The sequence below is a fragment of the Oncorhynchus mykiss genome, chromosome 20 (genome assembly GCF_013265735.2).
Source record: "Oncorhynchus mykiss isolate Arlee chromosome 20, USDA_OmykA_1.1, whole genome shotgun sequence".
Taxonomy (NCBI): Eukaryota; Metazoa; Chordata; class Actinopteri; order Salmoniformes; family Salmonidae; genus Oncorhynchus; species Oncorhynchus mykiss.
Window position 1 is genome coordinate 14,272,796 of NC_048584.1, and position 22,291 is coordinate 14,295,086.

Sequence of the window (22,291 nt, forward strand, 5' to 3'; positions counted from 1 at the left end):
AAGTTGTTGGGCCCACAGTCTGTGACATGAAGTTGAGAGTCAAATAATTTCACTGCCATCTACTGGAAAGGCTTTTTGACAAGGGGCCTAATGTGTAGTCCTAGACATGATCCCTATGATAATAATATGGTTACACAGATCAATGACACTTCAATGATCAAGGAAAGGAACCGTGTGCCAATCCTTGCGTGCGTAATAATCACCTGTCGCTAGTAGAACATCTCGATTCTCTGTCCATATCGGAGAGAGTTTGCCGGGGGGGGGGGGGGGGGGGGGGGGGGGGGGGGGGGGGGGGGGGGGGGGGGGGTTGTCGTCCAAGTTACACTTTCCAAACAGTCCTTTTTTTCCTGTCGCTGGTGTGAAGGGGAATCCTTAGGGCGACAACGATGACACATATATTGCCAATGGGTGTGTGTGTGTGTGTGTGTGTGTGTGGATGCAGCTCGTGCAACTCCATGGGATTTTTTTATTTTTATTCGGGAACCCTTTATCTCAGGGTAAAGGGTGTAACGTATGGCTTTCAGTCCATGTAAGTCAGGGGGGGGACACAGAACCCTGTGATTGGATGTTATTAACGTTACGTTACTGAATACACATTCCTGATCATGTTGTTCATAAGGTCAGTGTTGAAGGCTCCTCTCAAGGCATTCTGAGGCGGTCTGTCCCCGGAGGGAACAGTAAGAGACGTGTTGTAGCACCGCGTTATCCTTACCAGTGCTGATAGTTACTTCTGTCATTTTTTTTTTTTATTATTTTTTTTTGACTCCTAAGTAGGACTACAGGGGTAGTTAGTTGTCGGACTGGGGGTGAATAGGGATGAGGTGAGCATGGATGTGCGGCCTAACATTTCTATCATAACCATGTGGTCCTCATTTTCTTCTTCTTCTATCCATCTAAATCGATTTTGACTGGTTACGTGTGTCCAACCGTCTGACTTGTCACATACGGGTTGTCAGAGACGAGCAGGCCACACCAACCGAGACGTGCAGGCCACACCAGCCGCCGGCAAACTGTGTCACCTGCTTGGCAGTGACCTGCTGGGGCAAGCGATAAGCTGAGAGAGCCGTGAGAGTGGACATCAACATATCCATCATGACCATAAGGACAGGTGTGTGCGTCTGTGGCGGTCACCAATGTCTGTGTGACAGAAGTGTTGGCATTTCTTATCCTGAGGTGGTTTTGAAGGGCACAGTATGGAGATTAGTTCAGGTTGGCAGAGGGCCCAGGGTTCTTCGAGGTACTCCTATGTTATCCCAGAGTTCTTAGCCAGCAGAAATCTGTACGTAGCATGCTGTGTCCGGGAGGGCCAAAAGTCAGTGTACCCCAGCCAAGAGCCGTGCGTACCAGGAGGGATGCTAGACACGATCGGTGCCAACCACGCCAACCTGGTGTTGAGAAACTGGCAAAGTTGTGTGGAGATTGGCACCTGGAGAGATCTGACAGCAGTCTTTTTCCAACGAGACTGGCAGTGCCATCCCAGAGATCAACTAGGCCTTTGACCAGTTCCAGATACGCTGTGCGAATCTGTGAGGAGCAGAGAAGAGTCACAGGGGAAACGATTGGAAACTATTATGAATACGTTGCAAAAGGTTCCATTGGGATACAGAATACCAGATCAAGTTGAAATGGGAAGTTTTTAAACACTGGTAATTCGAGGGCTTTTACATTATCACAATTTCAATGCAAATCCATAATTTCACCTCTGAACTTAAAATTGAAGTTTGCCATTGTTACTGTCACAGTAGCAATGTGGCTGTTGAGTCCAAACCCCACTGTGTATCACCACCCTCCTCACCACACCTCCTCCTCCTGTCTGTTTGTTTTCCAGCTGACTCTTCACAGTCCTGCACGCATGATGAGCCCCCCCCCCCCCCCTACCACAGCTTACCCTCCCAGCGGGCACCAGCCTGCCCGGCAGCCCCAGACACTGGTATGCTGCCAGGCCCACACACTGACAACCATAGAGAAGCAGAGACAGAGGGAGGACAGTTGATCAGACATTTGGGACACATCTCCCACCACGGGCCTGCTGCCAGCTGCATGCAACCAGTATGGAGCAGGCTGCTTGCCACATTGGAACATGATTATCTTTCATTTGGTCTGCTTTTGTGTGGAGTACAATGGCCACCATAAAAGGGGGCAGAGCCACCTGTAGAGTTAATGAGATGGTCACGCTTGGAGCATTTGGGCTGGACAGGAGGGGGGATTTACGATGGTTGTGTTCTGAAGTGCTCACCTTGTTTGTTTGTTTGTTTTTTCAAGTCACAGACAAGAGTTCACACACACACACAGTTTTTATATGAAATGAGTGTCTACAGTTTTGAGTTTTCAATTAGCATGTGTGTGCTTATGTTTCTTTCTTTGTATGTGTAGTGTGCCGGGTCATCCCAGCAAGGCTACTCCAGAGGACCTGTTCTACCTCCTGTCGCGAAGGGTTGTCCATAACAACCAACCAGGTTTTTATTTGTCCGTCCATCCTTCTGTTCTCTCTTTCTACTCTCTCTGGCTCTCTCTCTCTCTCCCAGTCTCCTCTCCACGAATGCGGTTTTCATTTATTGTTTGCTCACCTTTTGCTCCTTTTAATGAAGTGAAATATTTACAATGTTGAAAGTCCAGCAACAAAATGCTTGGAGGGTGCTGCCTCACTGAAAGGTTGACGACCCCCAGTGGAAAAATGTGCCATGAAAGGTCATGATACCGTAGCAGTGGGAGCTGTCAGAAAACGTAAACAACAACTCGCCTGGCTCAGTGTGTTGTCGGTCTTTTTATGGTCAATGGGTTGTCAGACGTGGTGTTGGAGTGCCTGGGGAGCCAGTGGGAGCTGCACTGCCCTCATCTCACCGAGTCAGGCACCCTGAGTTACCTCTACATGTCAGCCAGGCAGAAGAGGGCAAGGAGCCTTCAGGACAGTGCAGGTGTGGCGCTTAAATGTCCCCCCCCCCCCCATCTACCAGAGTTTATCCGAGTACAGCATCTCTTACTGACTTTGCCACTTGATCTCCATCATAACCTAATGAGCACAACTGTAAGTCATTTCTCATTGGTTTCACACACACAATGCACATTTTTGCAAAACAGTAAACACAACGCTCTACAAAAGATGCGAAATTCAGTTGAGTAAATCACCAAAAAAACTAAATTAAAAAATTGTCACAGCTGATACAAATTACTCCCATGAATGTGAACCTCTTCCGCACCTGTGCTAAACTTCTTTGCACAATTGTTCAATCGGCAATCAGTCCTTATTCATGCATAAAAAGAGGTCACCTCTGAGATTGCTGTTTGCAAGAATGGGCCAAGTAAGAGGCAGAGGGAAAGGAAGAGAGGGGCCCGCAGAGGACGATTGTAACAGAGCTGAACTATTGACAAAGGTCAAATAAAGCCTTTTGTTGACAGATATTCATGCTCTTGAGTGACATTCTTTCTGCATTGGTCATCTTTGGTCAAATAATTTTAGGTAAAAATAATACTGCTCATGCTGTGATATGTTTACTTGCCCTTTTATGGTGCATAATTATAGTATCAACAAAATGCCACAGACATTGCTCGGGTATATTGATAGCTGTAGCTAGTATTTATTGGGCCATTGTGTACCGATTGATTGAAATAGCTTTTCATTAGATAAGTTGTATATTCTGGTGGAGGTAGTTGATTTTGTGTGATGTTTTTAAATGTTGAGAGTCTTAATTCATTTTGCAAATTAAATGTGTCATTTTGACCAACGTGTTTCAGTTCAGGGCTGCGCGTTATTTTTCATCACTGCCTTATCACAATATTTGTATCTTTGTTGTATGTGTTTGTTGTGTGCATATCTATATAATCTGATTACTTCTGCCATAATTGTAGCATGCGTTTGTTCTTGCATGGACCAGACAGTGGTAAGAGTGAGAGTGACATATCACAACAGTCGACCAGGCAGCAGCAACTCGAGCAGGGACAAACATCTGTGAAAGATGCCACCAGCACCCATAACATACATTTTTCGTTGGGGACATTAACACTCCTGTTGTGTTCATTTCATTTTAATTCCTTCTGTGTTCCTGGTCCAAAATGACCGCCCCATTATAGCTGATTATAAAACCATGATAATACATATTATCACCCAATGTTGTGTTAGATCTTTTGATTGACTTAAGTTCTTGAGAAAATTACACGTTTTGAACTTCTATTGCAATTTATGGCCCGTAGGCCTCCTTGACCTGAGCTCATGCAACTCATGAGTAAAAAAAAGCATAATGTATAATGATTGATTATTTTGACGATAACAAATACTCAGATGAGACATTGTGCTAATTTATCACAAACTACTCTGTGCAAAGTTTATCAAGGACTCCTCACCAGTGTCATGATCAAAGATATGATCAAGAGCCTCACATACAGTATATTGTTTGGTCATTGTGCTGCCACAGAATGAGTTGTGAGCAAGGCCTCAAAAAATCTTCATGTACCAGAGCTTTGAAAAAAGTTATATATTATTGAAACATTGTTGCGATTCATTGAGAAAGCCAACAGGTGTGGTTCCCGTGGGGGACAGATTCTATTGGGTTAACGTTCCTGTGGGGGTTGCCATGGAAGCTAAGGGGAGTGAGGTGTGTGTGCTCAAACACATGCATGTGGGGGTCTGGGAGAGGAAGTGTGTCCACCTGATGAATGGGCATGTGCCTGAACTCAATTTTATACACTAATTGTAGTCTCACCCATTAATTTCTAATGACCGGTCATTTTTGACCGGGAACACCACAAGTGTACAAACTGTAATGAAAATCATCAAAATATATTGTGTGTGTTCAGATCCCCTGTGTGGACAAAGTCATGGAACCTTATGACAGAGGAGGGTTAAATTAAATCCTAACTCCTATTGACAACCCATACGGGTTTCCCATTTGGTTAAATTTCAGTTCATGTACCCATAAATCGCTCAAACAGTATACTGATAACCGATGAATGAAATGAATGGTCAGACTTAAGCTTGTGGTTTCCCCCAGCCCTCTCCTTGGCCGTCGGGACCTATAACCCAGAGGAATTTCCTGAACACTGGGGCTCTCTGCCATGGCCCTGCCACACCTATTCCAGAGGAGCCAGACTACCACAACACACTATTCCTGGTAAACCCTAGGAGTGACAGTGGTAAGAGTGGGAGTGACAAATCACAGTCACACTGAATCACCTGATTCAACTAATCAAGTGCTTGATGAGAGTTGAATCTGACAAGCTAGTACTGGGTTGGAACAAATATGTGCACCCGTGTGGGTCACCAAGTTACATGTTTGATCTTCACTATACTAGACTGTCCAGCAACACTGTTTGGGAGGAACTCCGCACTGTAAACAATGCTGTGGCTTGTAAACACAGGCAATCACTCAACCAAAACCAATGAATCCTATTTTCAACAAAAACAAGGTCAAGGAGGTACAGGGATGAACTTTTCCCCTGCTTGTATAAAGTGATGTCAGATTGGATAACTCATTTTGTAACTTATACTATGATGCCTCCAGAATACACCCCATCTCTTGTGGGACTGACCTCAGTTGGATGAATCCATGTCAAACTTGCCCATGTTTCCCCAGCTTGTCCTGGAATGTACTGTAAGATTTTTCAAGCTGAAATCATGAAAGCCCATACAAGAGTCCCACCCAGTCAGTGGTGTAGCGGAGGGTATACGCCTTCTACCCACTTGTTTTTTCAGTTAGAATTGAGTATACACACAACATTTTTGCTACAATGTGCGCTGAGAGTCGGGAAGCAAGTTCAGGGAGCGAATACATTTACTTAGTTAATTAATACATAAATGACCCAAACTCATGACACAAACAGCGCACCGACCTGATACAGATACAATGACGACGGGGGAAGAATTCCAAATAGAGTGACAATTATAGGGCAGGCAATCAAGGAGGTGATGGAGTCCAGGTGAGTGTCATAAAGCGCAAGTACGCGTTACGACGGTGACAAGTGTGCGCCATGACGAGCAGACTGGTGACCTAGAGGCCGGAGAGGGAGCACACGTGACAACCAAAGTAGTGTAGTGGAGGTACAGTAGATGCCGTTTCTATTAATAAGGCTGATGGAACAGATCAGTATATTTAGCCTCAAATAGTGAGGAACTATTTCTTAACGTTTCAGGCTCAGCAATGCACACGGCGGTAGGCCTATGCGCAAATGTTTAAAAATGCAAACAAATGTGGCTTCTACTGGTAATTGAGATGCACAAACTATGGGATAAGGGGATGACGAACGGAAAATTCACAATTACGATTAAGACATTAATGAGCCAGCTAAGATGGACATAGTCAATATAACTATTTGTTCAGCAATTTTGAAATGTACAGCCATATAATTCAGAACACGGGAGTTCTTACAGTATTCTTCCTGTACACCAAGTCAGAACTTTAGGATACATAAAGGGGGCATATAAGCAGACAATGAAAGCTCTTACAATAGTCAATGATTGCATTTCTCCAAAATAGGTTATAGGCTACATGTGCACCACCAAGTCAGAACAGTAGGATAAATTATTAGGGTAAGGCACATGGGCTACTAACATCTTACTACAGAACATGCACTTATTATTACTTTCTTAGCTACAGTATACATACTGTATCTCCCTAGCATATTACATAATTTATGCAGCAGCATACAATACATTTTTGGAATCACTGTAACGACGTTCGTCTGTAGAAGCGGACCAAAAAGCAGCGTGGTGGTTACTCATGTTTCTTTAATGGAAAATGAACGATACATGAAATAACTTAACTCTACAAAACAACAAACGGACCGTGAAAAACCTATACAGCCTATCCTGTGACAACAAACACAGTGACAGGAACAATCACCCACAAACACACAGTGAAACCCAGGCTACCTAAGTATGATTCTCAATCAGAGACAACTAATGACACCTGCCTCTGATTGAGAACCATACTAGGCCGAAAACATAGAAATGCCCCAAAACATAGAAAAACAAACATAGACTGCCCACCCAACTCACGCCCTGACCATACTAAATAAATACAAAACAACAGAAATCAAGGTCAGAACGTGACAATCACCTTGTTGTGCTGTGCTCATTTGAACAGGAAGGTGGCACGGAGGTCCTTGTGGGCAAATTTTGTAATCAAACTTTGTCATCAAAGTCTGGCATTCTCTGGATTCATGCTGCTTTCAAGATAGCTGGGAACTCTGAAAAAACAAGGTTGAATCATGACGTCAGTGATCTTCAGGTCGGAGCTCTAGAAAGAGGCCAGAGTTTCCGACTTGGAATTCCGAGTTGAATGACTGTTTAAAACGTATTTTCCCAGTCGGAGCTTCTGAGTTTTTCCCCCCCAGTTGTCTTGAACTCACTGAAGTATGAGATTTCCCAGTTCAGAGTTTCCAGTTGTTTTGAACGTAGCAGAAGTCATGCTGGATTGACAGCAAGAATGTTTATCCTTTTAAGCTTGGAAAAGAGACCCTTAAACCCAGACTTGGACCACACACCCACTCCACTGTATAGCAGGCTAGTGATTGCTTTGCAACGCCTGCAGTTAGCCATTCATTCCTTCCAAACCACTCATTGTTGAATTTGCAATTTACAACTTCTTGTGCTATGTTCATGTCCAATTGCCAATGAGTACCGATACTCTTTATCTATAATTTCTCTTCATATGACAAGGATTGAAAAGGATTTGCCAGTAGATTGTCGACGTGATTCTTGATGACTGCTTGCTAAGATTTTGAAAGTTTGATTTTGACATGAACAGTCCAATCTAAGCTATGGTAGTGATTTGACATCATTTTATCTGTGGTCAATGACCTTGAGCCTTCTTGGATGGGCACTTCTAATGTAACTCTATGTCAGCACCCAATGAGCTTGAATTTTTCAAGCTCTCCCTGGAGATTTTGCGGTGAGACACTGACCCATGAGTGACAGAACACTGAGCCAATCACGGCGCAACTAGAGAACATGACGAACCCTTACGCTTCGTATTTTCCGCTGGCAGCCCCACCACCACAGAAAGCACTGAGCTAGGCTGAAACACCTGCATTTTGGAGCTGCCTTACTCAGGAAAGCAAAAAAATAGATCATAGCTGTGTTCGACAGGTCGCCACTGTAATATTATGTAAAAAGCCCAGGTTTCAAACGATTAAGGAACAGGAAAAATATTGAGATGCTAATGATAGGCCTAACCGTACTCTGGTAGATACCCTTCTCAATAAAATTTTAACTAGCTACAAAGTAGCCTATGCCTAATTGTGTCACACCCTGGTCAAAGTATTTTGTGTTTATCTTTATTTATTTGGTCAGGCCAGGGTGTGGCATGGGGTTTTTGTATGTGGTGTGTATGTATGGGGATTGTAGCTAGTGGGGTGTTCTAGCTAAGTCTATGGCTGTCTGAAGTGGTTCTCAATCAGAGGCAGGTGTTTATCGTTGTCTCTGATTGGGAACCATATTTAGGCAGCCATATTCTTTGAGTTTGTCGTGGGTGATTGTCCTTAGTGTCATTGTTCTGTGTTAGGTTACACAAGTATAGGCTGTTTCGGTTTTCGTTAAGTTTATTGTTTTGATAGTGTTTGTGTTTAGTGTTACTTCATTAAACATGGATTGCAATAGACATGCCGCATTTTGGTCTGACTCTCCTTCTCATCAAGAATACCTTTACAGAATCACCCACCACAAAGGGACCAAGCAGTGTGTCAACAGGCAGGAACAGCCCAAAGTGGAGTACAGTATGGACTATACTTCTTGGGAGGAGATAGACAGGTGGGCGGTCGACCCAGGGAGAGTGCCGGAGCCCGCCTGGGATTCGATGGAGCAGTGCGCGGAAGGATATAGGAGAATGGAGTTTGCGAAGCAAGCAAGGCGGCGCGGACGGAGGCCCCATAGTCAGCCCCAAAAATTTCTTGGGGGGGGGGGCTCAGGGAGAGTGTGGCAGAGTCAGGAGCCAGACCTGAGCCAACTCTCCCTGTTTATCGTGAGGAGCCAAGGAGGAGACCAGAACCAGAGCCGGTGTTGGAGGTGAGCGAAACAGAGACTGTGAAGGAGTTAATGGGGAAATTGGAGGAGAGAGAAATGAGGGAGTTGCTGTGTTGGTGTTTTAAACATGGAATTTGCCCGACGGAGCGTGTCGGGGATTTGATGGCACCTGGGTCAGCGCTCCATACTCGTCCTGAGGTGCGTGTTAGTCGGCTGGTGAAGATGGTGCCAGTCTCACGTACCAGGCCTCCTGTGCACCTCCCTAGCCTTGCACGTTCTGTGCCAGCACCGCTCTCAAGATCTCCAGTACGCCTTCACGGTCTAACCCATCCTGTGCCACCTCCACACCCCAGCCCTCCGGTAGCAGCTCCCCGCACCAGGCTTCCTGTGCGTGTCCTCGGCCCAGTACCACCAGTGCCAGCACCACGCATCAGGCCTACAGTGCGCCTCGCCTGTCCAGCGCTGTCGGAGCCCTCCTCCTCTCCAGCGCTGTCGGAGTCTCCCGCCTGTTTAGCGATGTTAGAGCCTTCCTTCTCTACAGCGCTGCCGGAGTCTCCCGCCTGTTCAGAGCTGCCAGTCTGCAAGGAGCTGCCAGTCTGCAAGGAGCTGCCAGTCTGCAAGGAGCTGCCAGTCTGCAAGGAGCTGCCAGTCTGCAAGGAGCTGCCAGTCTGCAAGGAGCTGCCAGTCTGCAAGGAGCTGCCAGTCTGCAAGGAGCTGCCAGTCTGCAAGGAGCTGCCAGTCTGCAAGGAGCTGCCAGTCTGCAAGGAGCTGCCAGTCTGCAAGGAGCTGCCAGTCTGCAAGGAGCTGCCAGTCTGCAAGGAGCCGCCAGTCTGCAAGGAGCCGCCAGAGCTGCCAGTCTGCAAGGAGCCGCCAGAGCTGCCAGTCTGCAAGGAGCCGCCAGAGCTGCCAGTCTGCAAGGAGCCGCCAGAGCTGCCAGTCTGCAAGGAGCCGCCAGAGCTGCCAGTCTGCAAGGAGCCGCCAGGGCCGCCAGTCTGCAAGGAGCCGCCAGGGCCGCCAGTCTGCATGGAGCAGCCAGGGCCGCCAGTCAGCATGGAGCAGCCAGGGCCGCCAGTCAGCATGGAGCAGCCAGGGCCGCCAGTCAGCATGGAGCAGCCAGGGCCGCCAGTCAGCATGGAGCAGCCAGGGCCGCCAGTCAGCATGGAGCAGCCAGGGCCGCCAGTCAGCATGGAGCAGCCAGGGCCGCCAGTCAGCATGGAGCAGCCAGTCAGCATGGAGCAGCCAGAGCAGCCAGTCAGCATGGAGCAGCCAGAGCTGCCAGTCAGCATGGAGCTGCCAGTCAGCATGGAGCAGCCAGAGCTGCCAGTCAGCATGGAGCAGCCAGTCAGCATGGAGCAGCCAGAGCTGCCAGTCAGCATGGAGCAGCCAGTCAGCATGGAGCAGCCAGAGCTGCCAGTCAGCATGGAGCAGCCAGTCAGCATGGAGCAGCCAGAGCTGCCAGTCATCATGGAGCAGCAGTCAGCATGGAGCAGCCAGATCTGCCAGTCGACCAGACTCTCCCAGATCTGCCAGTCGACCAGACTCTTCTAGATCTGCCAGTCGACCAGACTCTTCTAGATCTGCCAGTCGACCAGACTCTTCCAGATCTGCCAGTCGACCAGACTCTTCCAGATCTGCCAGTCGACCAGACTCTTCCAGATCTGCCAGTCGACCAGACTCTTCCAGATCTGCCAGTCGACCAGACTCTTCCAGATCTGCCAGTCGACCAGACTCTTCCAGATCTGCCAGTCGACCAGACTCTTCCAGATCTGCCAGTCGACCAGACTCTTCCAGATCTGCCAGTCAGCCAGGATCTGCCAGATTTGCCAGTCAGCCAGGATCTGCCAGTCAGCCAGGATCTGGTAGATTCATCAACCTGCCTGAGCTTCCTCTCACTCCTGAGCTTCCTCTCACTCCTGAGCTTCCTCTCACTCCTGAGCTTCCTCTCACTCCTGAGCTTCCCCTCAGTTCCGAGCTGCCTCAGTCCCGAGCTGCCCCTCAGTCCCGATCTGCTCCTCAGTCCAGTGGGGTTCTGGGTGAGGACTACTAGGCCATGGTCGGCGGCGAGGGTGGACTATCCAGGGACGCGAGGAGAAGGGACTAAGACATTGATTGAGTGGGGTCCACGTCCCGCGCCGGAGCCGCCACCATGGACAGACGCCCACCCGGACCCTCCCTATTGTTTTGAGGTGCGTTCGGGAGTCCGCACCTTAGGGGGGGGGTTCTGTCACACCCTGGTCAAAGTATTTTGTGTTTATCTTTATTTATTTGGTCAGGCCAGGGTGTGGCATGGGGTTTTTGTATGTGGTGTGTATGTATGGGGATTGTAGCTAGTGGGGTGTTCTAGCTAAGTCTATGGCTGTCTGAAGTGGTTCTCAATCAGAGGCAGGTGTTTATCGTTGTCTCTGATTGGGAACCATATTTAGGCAGCCATATTCTTTGAGTTTGTCGTGGGTGATTGTCCTTAGTGTCCTGATGTCATTGTTCTGTGTTAGGTTACACAAGTATAGGCTGTTTCGGTTTTCGTTAAGTTTATTGTTTTGATAGTGTTTGTGTTTAGTGTGTTACTTCATTAAACATGGATTGCAATAGACACGCCGCATTTTGGTCCGACTCTCCTTCTCATCAAGAATACCGTTACAAATTGGCAGAATTCTATCATTATTATTTGCATCAATCCAGTGACCATTTTGTTTTGCTCCACCTCATATGCTACAGAAACACCTCTAACTAAACAACAGCGCTTTGTGCATGTGCTTGAATTAAAGGGTAACTACACTCAAAAAATATATACATACACATTCTGTTAAGTTTTTTTAAAAAGCTATTTTTTGGTCCATTGAAATAACATCAAACTGATCAGAAATACAGTGTATACATTGTTAATATTGACTATTGTAGCTGGAAACTGCAGATTTTTTATGGAATATCTATATGGAGGCGTACTCAGTCTCAACGTCAATAGTGAAGAGGCGACTCCGGGATGCTGGCCTTCTAGGAAGAGTTGCAGAGAAAAAGCCATACCTCAGACTGGTCAATAAAAATAAAAGATTAAGATGGGAAAAAGAACACAGACACTGGACAGAGGAACTCTGCCTAGAAGGCCAGCATCCTGGGGTCGCCTCTTCACTGTAGACATTGAGACTGGTGTTTTGCGGGTACTATTTAATGAAGCTGCATGTTGAGGACTTGTAAGGCATCTGTTTCTCAAACTAGACACTCTAAAGTACTTGTCCTCTTGCTCAGTTGTGCACCGGGGCCACCCACTCCTCTTTCTATTCTGGTTAAACAGTTTGCACTGTTCTGTGAAGGGAGTAGTACACAGAGTTGTACGAGATCTTCAGTTTCTTGGCAATTTCACGCATGGAATAGCCCTTATTTCTCAGAACAAGAATAGATTGACGAGTATCAGAAGAAAGTACTTTGTTTCTGGCCAGTTTGCGCTTTTAATCGAACCCACAAATGCTGATGCTCCAGATACTCAACTAGTCTAAAGAAGGCTAGTTTTATTACTTCTTTAATCAGAACAGTTTTCAGCTGTGCTAACATAATTACAAAAGGGTTTTCTAATGATCAATTAACCTTTTAAAATGATCAACTTGGATTAGCTAACACAACGTGCCTTTGGAACACAAGAGTGATGGTTGCTGATAATGGGCTTCTGTACACCTACAGAGGGGCAAAAAAGTATTTAGTCAGCCACCAATTGTGCAAGTTCTCCTACTTAAAAAGATGAGAGAGGCCTGTAAATTTTCATCATAGGTACACTTCAACTATGACAGACAAAATGAGATTTTTTTTTTTCTCCAGAAAATCAAATTATAGGATTTTTTTATGAATTTATTTGCAAATTGTGGTGGAAAATAAGTATTTGGTCACCTACAAAGAAGCAAGATTTCTGGCTCTCACAGACCTGTAACTTCTTCTTTAAGAGGCTCCTTTGTCCTCAACTCGTTACCTGTATTAATGGCACCTGTTTGAACTTGTTATCAGTATAAAAGACACCTGTCCACAACCTCAAACAGTCACACTCCAAACTCCACTATGGCCAAGACCAAAGAGCTGTCAAAGGAACCAGAAACAAAATTGTAGACCTGCACCAGGCTGGGAAGACTGAATCTGCAATAGGTAAGCAGCTTGGTTTGAAGAAATCAACTGTGGGAGCAATTATTAGGAAATGGAAGACATACAAAGACCACTGATAATCTCCCTCGATCTGGGGCTCCACGCAAGATCTCACCCTGTGGGGTCAAAATGATCACAAGAATGGTGAGCAAAAATCCCAGAACCACACGGGGGGACCTAGTGAATGACCTGCAGAGAGCTGGGACCAAAGTAACAAAGCCGACCATCAGTAACACACTACGCCTCCAGGAACTTAAATCCTGCAGTGCCAGAAGTGTCCCCCTGTTTGCTAGAGAGCATTTGAATGATCCAGAAGAAGATTGGGAGAATGTCATATGGTCAGATGAAACCAAAATATAACTTTTTGGTAAAAACTCAACTCGTCGTGTTTGGAGGACAAAGAATGCTGAGTTGCATCCAAAGAACACCATACCTACTGTGAAGCATGGGGGTGGAAACATCATGCTTTGGGGCTGTTTTTCTGCAAAGGGACCAGGACGAGTTGGGCAAGGGCATTGAAGATGAAACGTAGCTGGGTCTTTCAGCATGACAATGATCCCAAACACACCGCCCAGGCAATGAACAAGTGGCTTCGTAAGAAGCATTTCAAGGTCCTGGAGTGACCTAGCCAGTCTCCAGATCTCAACCCCATAGAAAATCTTTGGAAGGAGTTGAAAGTCCGTGTTGCCCAGCAACAGCCCCAAAAAATCACTGCTCTAGAGGAGATCTGCATGGAGGAATGGGCCAAAATACCAGCAACAGTGTGTGAAAACCTTGTAAAGACTTAAAGAAAACATTTGACCTCTGTCATTGCCAACAAAGGGTATATAACAAAGTATTGAGATAAACTTTTGTTATTGACCAAACACTTATTTTCCACCATAATTTGCAAACAAATTCATTAAAAATCCTAAAATGTGATTTTCTGATTTTTTTTCTTCTCATTTTGTCTGTCATAGTTGAAGTGTACCTATGATGAAAATTACAGGCCTCTCTCATCTTTTTAAGTGGGAGAACCTGCACAATTGGTGGCTGACTAAATACTTTTTTGCCCCACTGTATGTAGATATTCCATAAAAATCATCCGTTTATAGCTTCATTAGTCATTTACAACATTAACAATGTCTACACGATATTTCTGATCAGTTTGATGTTATTTTAATGGACCAGAAAATATGCTTTTCTTTCAAAAACAAGGACATTTCTAAGTGACCCCAAACTTTTGAACGTGAGTGTATATATCTATAGTATATATACTGTATATATTCGATTTTCCCAGAACTTTAAAGTGGTCTCATGATGTGGTTTAAGCATTGTTATGGATTTACAATATCCAGTTTTGTTGTTCTATTAACAAAGTGTGACTTTGAGAGCAAAACCCAGAAAAATGTAAAACCTGTGAATTTCTGACTCGGTTGACAGCCTCGTTTACCTGTTCCAATAGTAGGCCTACTATTAGTCTACTTGCACAGTACCGCTTGGGTTGGCCTAACTGTGAAAGACCAATATGGGATTTATAATTTCAAGTCATTCAGAGTGTCACTGTTACTCATAGAATGTTTTGTTTTTTTGTGCAAAATTATAGTATACCCACTTTTCCAGGCACCACTACACCCGGTCACTTAAAGACCCTGGCCTGAATCGTAAATAGAGCAGACATGTATTATGGTCTATAACGGAGGTGACAGACAATACATGTGTGATTGACAGGTGCCTAACGGAGATGATAAATAAGATCAGCTCTTCCACTGTGTGTGACTTTCGTTGGGTACCTACCTACTTGCAAGGTAAGCTGGGGTAGATATGGGTAAACAAGTTGCTTCTCAAAAATATACAGTAGGGGGAGCCAAATCTCCTCAAACACATGTCCATTGCTTGAAAAGCAAAAAAGGAAAGATTATAACCGTAAACAGGTGCTAAGTGGCATAGGACCAATTTGTGGTCATCATTTTTGCTTTTCAAATACGATTCTCCATCAAGAGTACTTGTGGTTGTTGTGGAATACCTGAAGAGCCCCTGCTACTTTTCCTCAGCGTGTACACTTCTGTCTGAATTGTGTGTCCATCCATGTTTGTCTGTTGTTGTTTCTGTGACATTTTGTTTGTGTGCATGTTGATATATGTTTTTGTGCACATCTGTGTGAGTGTGTGTTTGCTTATTTTTCTGTGTAACGAAACCAGTCTTCAGAGAGCACGTGAACGATGGCTGGAGCTTTACCGGGTGACTGCGTTGATATGTTTCATCTACCTTAGAGACTTACCCTTTGAACTCCTCCACGAGACCTTAAGCTCACCCAGGTAGCTGCTAGGTGCTAGTACCACCCTTAGAGTAATGTCAAACTTAAATGACACCCTATTCGAGTCATAACTCACACAGTTGGTTGTCTATGGCCTTCTCTGGCTCCCGAGTGGCGCAGCGCTTTAAGGCACTGCATCTGAGTACTAGAGGCATTACTACAGACCCTGGTTTAATTCCAGGCTGTATCACAACCGGCTGTGATTGGGAGTCCCATAGGGCGGCACACAATTGGCCCAGCGTCATCCGGGTTAGGGTTTGGCCGGGGTAGGCCGTCATTGTAAATAATAGTTTGTTCTTAACTGACTTGCCTAGTTAAATAAAGGTTAAATACAAATATTCTCCAGGGTCTTTGCTGCCTGTGAGTACCAGCTCCTGAAGACAGTGCTGTACTGGGCATTGCTACAGTGCAGCTAAGATCCTGCTCAGATCCTTCCCTACCATAGGTTTGTTATGACCTTTTTCTCCAGGTAAAGATCACATAGGGCTCAAGGTGGGAGTCTTCAGGCGTAAGTTTCGTTTTATGTCCATTCAAGTGGAGGGAATTCATAGACAGTGGTGTTAAAGTACTTAAGTAAAATCATATAAATTACTACTTTAGTAGTTTTTTTTAATATATGTACTTTAATATTTATATTTTGAACTGGCAGACTCACTAAACACAAGTGCTTTGTTTGTAAATTATGTCTGAGTGTTGCAGAGTGCCACAGGTTATGCGTCAATAAAAAAAATAAACGATAAATGTGATGTTTGTTTGCTTAATATAAGTAATTTGAAATTATTTATACTTTTACTTTTGATACTTAAGTACATTTTAGCAATTCAATTTACTTTTGATACTTAAGTATATTTTAAACCAAATACTTTTTCGACTTTTACTCAAGTAGTATTTTATTGGTTATTTTCTATTACGGTATCCTTACTTTTACTCAAGTATGACAATTGAGTTCTTATCCACCACTGTTCGTAGGCAACTGTCCATGGAGAACGTGTTCGTTCTGTTTGTTTGAACATTGATTCTGGTAGACATGTAACTACACTGTCCCACAAGCTTTCTCTCACTCTCTCATGCTCACACTCTCTCTCTCTCTCTCTCCCTCTCCCTCTCCCTCCCCAGTTGGCCGAGGGCTGGCGTCTTCCTTATTTTGCTCTTGTTAACTTAGCGCATTAATTCATGTTCAAAAGGCCTTTCATAGTGCAATGTGTTCATTATTACTATGTCGCAATGGTGTAAGGAGAAGGACTTAACTAAAGACAGACCTGTTGGCCGTGGCCTCTGTACGTGACTACAACACTCTGGAGCCCGTGTCCGTCCCATCGTGCAGCTGGAGACACATGCAATGTGTTGTTGCAGGGGCCGGCGGACTAGTGGTCCTTAGGCGAGCAGACAGTTTTAATATCAGTTTGATATTAAAGAACCACACAACGTGACTAGCCTCCCAGTGTAATTCTGATAAACAGCCTCCTCTACGGTGAAAACCAAGCACAGTACACACCTTGGCAAATGCCTAAGTGGGCAAGCTCCCAGGCAAATTACAAGCTCTCAGCCTCTGCTTAGATTCCTGGAATCATGGTGCGATTCATTCTGAAACTCTGCAGATGTCTTTTCTTTTTATTGACTTGAGGCACTGAATGTATTCGTCAACATTACATGAATCTCAGACCACTGGCGCCAGCCATAGATTATCACTGGCGAGTTGTGATTTTGTTTAGGTGTCACATGGTAACTGTTAACTGCTTCCACGTAGTTGCTTTTTAATTGTTTGGCATTCATCAGAGGTGGTGTTTGTGTGCGTGCGTGCGTGAAAGGGTAAATGTGAGTAACGTTATGGTGAGTGTTCGCTCGATGATGAACCCTTAACTTTGATCCCCAACTCTCTTGTCCCAGCTTCACAGTGGGGGAGACATGCAAGGAACAGATTGCTCCCAACATGCGGTGCGCCTCAGCACGGATATTAAGAGGGCAAGTCTAAATTACTGTTACGCACCTTGGTAAAAATGGCAAAAGGTGAAAACAAATTTGTTTTTTTAAGTCACTGGTGCTATTGTTTTGGCGTCATCCTCCAGGAGCCTCAGTACTGCACTCAAAACCATTGAACTGTATGGCTTCTACTTCCTGCCCAAAGCAGCCGACGTGAGAAAGCCAGACTCGCATGGCTTCTCTTTCCAGGTCAGGGTGCATCGACACTGTGTCTGCGTCTAAAATGGAATACCATTCACTATGGGCCCTGGTCAAATGTGGTGCACCATCGGTGATGATTTTAGCATGTCAATCTTGGTGGGGCAAACTCCCCCCAAATTTATTTTGATGCATGCCAGCAAATTCACTACTAATAGTGACAAATGGTGCTCACAAACTGTTAGGGCCTACATAAAGCTGTCCCGACAGCAGAGCTTTCTTTTCAGCACCATGGAGTGAATCCTTACCACCGCTACACCTGGCTATCAGCGGAGCCTTGTCTGGCAGCGAAACAGCCTCCTTTACTGACTTTCAAAAATATATATTGCTGATATGGCTGACTTGCTTAAACAAATGTTGTTTCTAATGACAATTGAGATGTACAAGCTATGGCATAAGGGAACGATGAGTGGATAAGAGGAAATCCGTCATTTCGATGAAGACATCAATGAGCGCGCTAAGACGGACATAGTCAATATCACGATTTGTTCAGCACTTTGGAAATGTACAGTGACAGAATTCAGAACATGAGCCTTTTCACAATATTCTCCCTGAACACCAAATCAGAACCGTAGGATAAATAAAGGGTGCATATAAGCAGACAAGAAAAGCTCTCAATATTCAATTACATTTCTCTAAAACAGGCTATAGGCTACATGTGCACCACCAAGTCAGAACAGTAGGCTAAGTTATGAAGGGAAAACGGACCAAATTATAAGGGTGAGGCACATGGGATACTAACAGCTTACTACACAACAAACACTTGGTATTACTTTCTTAGCTACGGTATACATATCTCCCTGGCATATTGCATCATTTTTGCAGCAGCATGCAAGACGTTTTTGGACTTACCATGTTGTGCTGTGCTCACTTGAACAGGAAAGTGGCGTGGCGGTTCTTCTTATGGGCAAATTTTGCCTGGCATTCTCTGGATTTATGCTGCTTTCAAGACAACTGGGAACTCTGAAAAAAACAAGGTTGAATCATGACGTCAGTGATCTTCAGGTCTGAGAGGCTTGAGTTCCCTAGTTGGATGACCGTTCAAATGTATTTTCCAGTCTTAGCTATAAAATATATATTTGAGTTCGCACTTGTTTTGAATGCGGCAGAAGTCATGCTGGATTGACAGCATGGCCAATGTATTCAACCTTTTCTGGCCCATGGTGTTGCATTTGAATGTTTATCCTTTTAAGCTTGGAAAAGAGAGCCTTAAACCCAGACTTGGACTACACACCCTCCCCACTGAACAGCAGGCTAGTGATTGCTTTGCAACACGTGCAATTAGCCACTGATTCCTTCCAAAACACTCATTGTTAAATTTGCAATTTACAACTTGTGTAATGCTTATGTCCAATTTGCCGATGAGCACTGATACGTTTTATCTATAATTTCTCTTCATATGACAAGGATTGAAAAGGATTTGCCAGTAGATTGTCGACTTGATTCATGATGAAAAAAAAATGTTTTTGCTTGACAGGTGGGACTCAGCCCCACCGGCCCTGAATGATGGGTCGCCACTGTGCACTATAAAGGGAATAGAATGATATTTGGAACACAGCCTGTGTCATCAATAAATGCTTAAACACATGCGTCAGACAGACAGCAACTCACAAAGAATAATCTACCGATCACTGTCCATGGTCCTGAAATTGCGACATGTGAATCGATGATACACTTTCCGTGGTGCCAGAGCATGTAGCCTACAGCTTTGCTTTAGCTAATGGATAAATGTTTATTGGTAGGCCTATCTGGTCGTCATTGTCTTATGTTAAGCCTAACATTTCACGAAAATATACACAGTGTCGCAAGGCTGCCATGCTGGCTGGCGGCAATAATGTTGTTACTTGTTCAGTAATGAAAGTTGGAAATTCAAACGTTGCAGATTGCAAAATGTATTTCTGTACAACAGCATACTAATTAGCAACCAATAGATTATTTTTTAATTATACAAACATGAACTGTTCTTGTTAGAAAGCTGTGCGTAAAACCAGTCTTGTTTATGCCAGATAACACAGTCAGTCCACCCTCCACACTAGCATACTATGGATTGTTTCATTATGCGGGTCTAGCCAACCATCTATATACAGTATTTAGATGCTATTTATAATATTTTTTTATAAAAATGACACATCAAATAGCCTAAGAATGAGGGAAAAAGTAGTCAGCTTGATGACAAATGAATCCATTATTGTTGAACTCAGCAGGTTTTGTCTGGCTAATAGCCTACACAAATGGGCTGCAATCTCTGGATACATCAATTGAATCAAATTAAATCCAATTTTAGAGACTCTCACCTGGTCTTCTGAGGTCCTGCTTCTGCTTCGCTCTTTCTTTCTTTTAGAAAAACGTCCCCTTGTTTGTACTACATACAGTAGAGGCCTATAGTAGTCAAATGTTTTCAACACGGCCTGTAGGTCCAGGTTGCGGGCCCGTTTTCCTCACTGAGAAGAAACATACTTGGCTTCCTAGTAAATATGGATATTATAGTTTATGAATGACTTTTTGGAGGGTTAATGTCAAAATGCTTTTCAAACTAACACCACTAGGTGTCACTAGGACTATTAGAACCATAAATCAGGATATTTGCCCTCAAAAGTGGAAAGGGGGATACAACTGAATGCCTTCAACTGAAATGTGTCTTCCGCATTTAACCCAACCCCTCTGAATCGGGTGCAGGGGGATGCCTTAATTGACATCTACGTCTTCAGCGCCCAGGGAACATTTGGTTAACTGCCTTGCTCAGGGGCAGAACCACAAATATTTACCTTGTCAGCTCGGGGATTCAATCCAGCAAACTTTTGGTTACTGGCCCAACGCTCTAACCACTAGGCTACCTGCTCAAGTGCATATGGCAAGGTTAAAAGCAATAAGCAGCAGATAAATTACACAAAGTAAACACAATATTGAACGAGGAGTGAATGGCTGTGTACCTGTGGTCCACTGCAGAGACTGAGACACTGGGACCTTGCCATGTCTGTGCGGGCGTGTGAGAGGCACCCCTTCAGTATGATAACAGAGCTGGCCGTGTCCTATCAGATCAATATGCAGGCCCGTGTGCACGGCCAGTTCAAAAGTAGTCCCATCAACCAGGAGTTTGGGCTGAGTAAGAGCACCTGCAAGAGCCAGGTATGGAGGGATGAGAAGGGATGATGCAGGAAAAGGGAGCGTGGAGAAAGTGTTTCTGAGATTTCAAGACAGGAGATAGGGTCTAGTACTTTCAGGATATGAGTACTGCAATGTTGTGGTTTAGTTGGATAAAAGTAAATTGATAATTTGGGTAGCTTAAACAAGCTGGGGAGGCAGGGTAGCCTAGTGGTTAGATTGTTGGACTAGTAACTGAAAGGTTGCAAGTTCAAATCCCTGAGCTGACAAACTCTGACAAGGTACAAATCTGCTGTTCTGCCCCTGAACAGGCAGTTAACCCACTGTTCCTAGGCCATCATTGAAAATAAGAATTTGTTCTTAACTGACTTGCCTAGTCAAATAAACTTCAAGATGATTGACTCAAATACTAGCTAACAGGGCATTGTATTCAAATTGATGTTCTATTTAAAGGGTCCTGATACTGCTTTACCTCTTCTTTCCTCTGTGTGCAGTTGTTCAAGGCCACAGCTTGCCCATCTTTGTGACCTTTGCCCTCGCCTTCCCTGCAGTCTGATCCCCTGCCAGACAGTCTCCATGGTGCTCATTATCACACTTCCTGTCTGATTTAAAGTATACAGACATATCCAGGCAGGAGGACTTGTCTCAGTGGTGTAGCCTTGATAGAAAATAAGATGTGGTTATCTGTTAGGCAAACAGCCTGTTTTAACCCAAGCCAAGATCAACCAAGATATGCCCATTGACAAAACCAGTTAAAAGAGACAGGTCATGGTTTTACTCTGTCGATGTAAAAGGGACACAATTACAGTAATTAGACAAGGAGCAGAGTCATGCACTTGGCAGTAGCGCACTATACAGTGCACTACTTTTGACCAGAACTCTATGGGCCCATAAAGGGAATATGGTGCCACTTGGGATGCAAACTGTGCTGGCTGCAATGTATCCTAACCACACAACCTGGTCTCAGAGCGTTTTGTATTATTATGTATATGTAAATCCGAGACATTCCATTTAGTATGATATGTTAAGTTTCGTATGGTATGTATTAATTTGTGGATGTATGATAAGTTACGAGTTACTTGTATGTATGATATGTTACAAATTTTCAAAAAGTACAATATTTTAAGATTTTGCAAAATGTATGATATGTTGAGAATTCCAATTTGTTGTTGCTAACATTGGGTAGGCAGCTAATGTTAGCTAGATGGCTAACATTAGCTAGGCTAGGGGAATGGTTAGCTAACATGCTAAGTAGTTGCAAAGTAGCTAATTAGCTAAAGTTGTCTTTGATGAGATTCAAACACGCAACCTTCGGTTTGATAGACATTCACACTACATGCCTACCAATCCACCCACTCTCCTTTCATGTTTGCTTCAAGTAACCTTATGTCTTATGTAACCACAAACTATGGTGTTGAACGCTGAGCTGTAGTCAATGAATAGCATTCTCACATAAGAGTTCCTTTTGTCCAGGTAGGAAAGGGCAGTGTGGAGTGCAATAGAGATTGCATCATCTGTGGATCTGTTTTGGCGGTATGCAAATTGGAGTGGGTCTAGGGTTTCTGGGATAATAGTGTTGATGTGAGCCATTACAAATCTTTCAAAGCACTTCATGGCTACGTACGTGAGTGCTACGGGTC

The 22,291-nt window shown here is 44.5% G+C and overlaps 1 long non-coding RNA gene across 1 annotated transcript; it reads left to right on the forward strand.

Moving 5' to 3' along the window:
- Positions 1 to 310: 310 nt before the first annotated feature.
- LOC118942038 lies at positions 311 to 21,818 on the forward strand. The gene is made up of 3 exons (XR_005037932.1): positions 311 to 1,108; positions 2,374 to 2,456; positions 21,146 to 21,818. It is a non-coding gene; the product is annotated as an uncharacterized LOC118942038 (long non-coding RNA).
- The last annotated feature ends 473 nt before the right edge of the window (positions 21,819 to 22,291 follow it).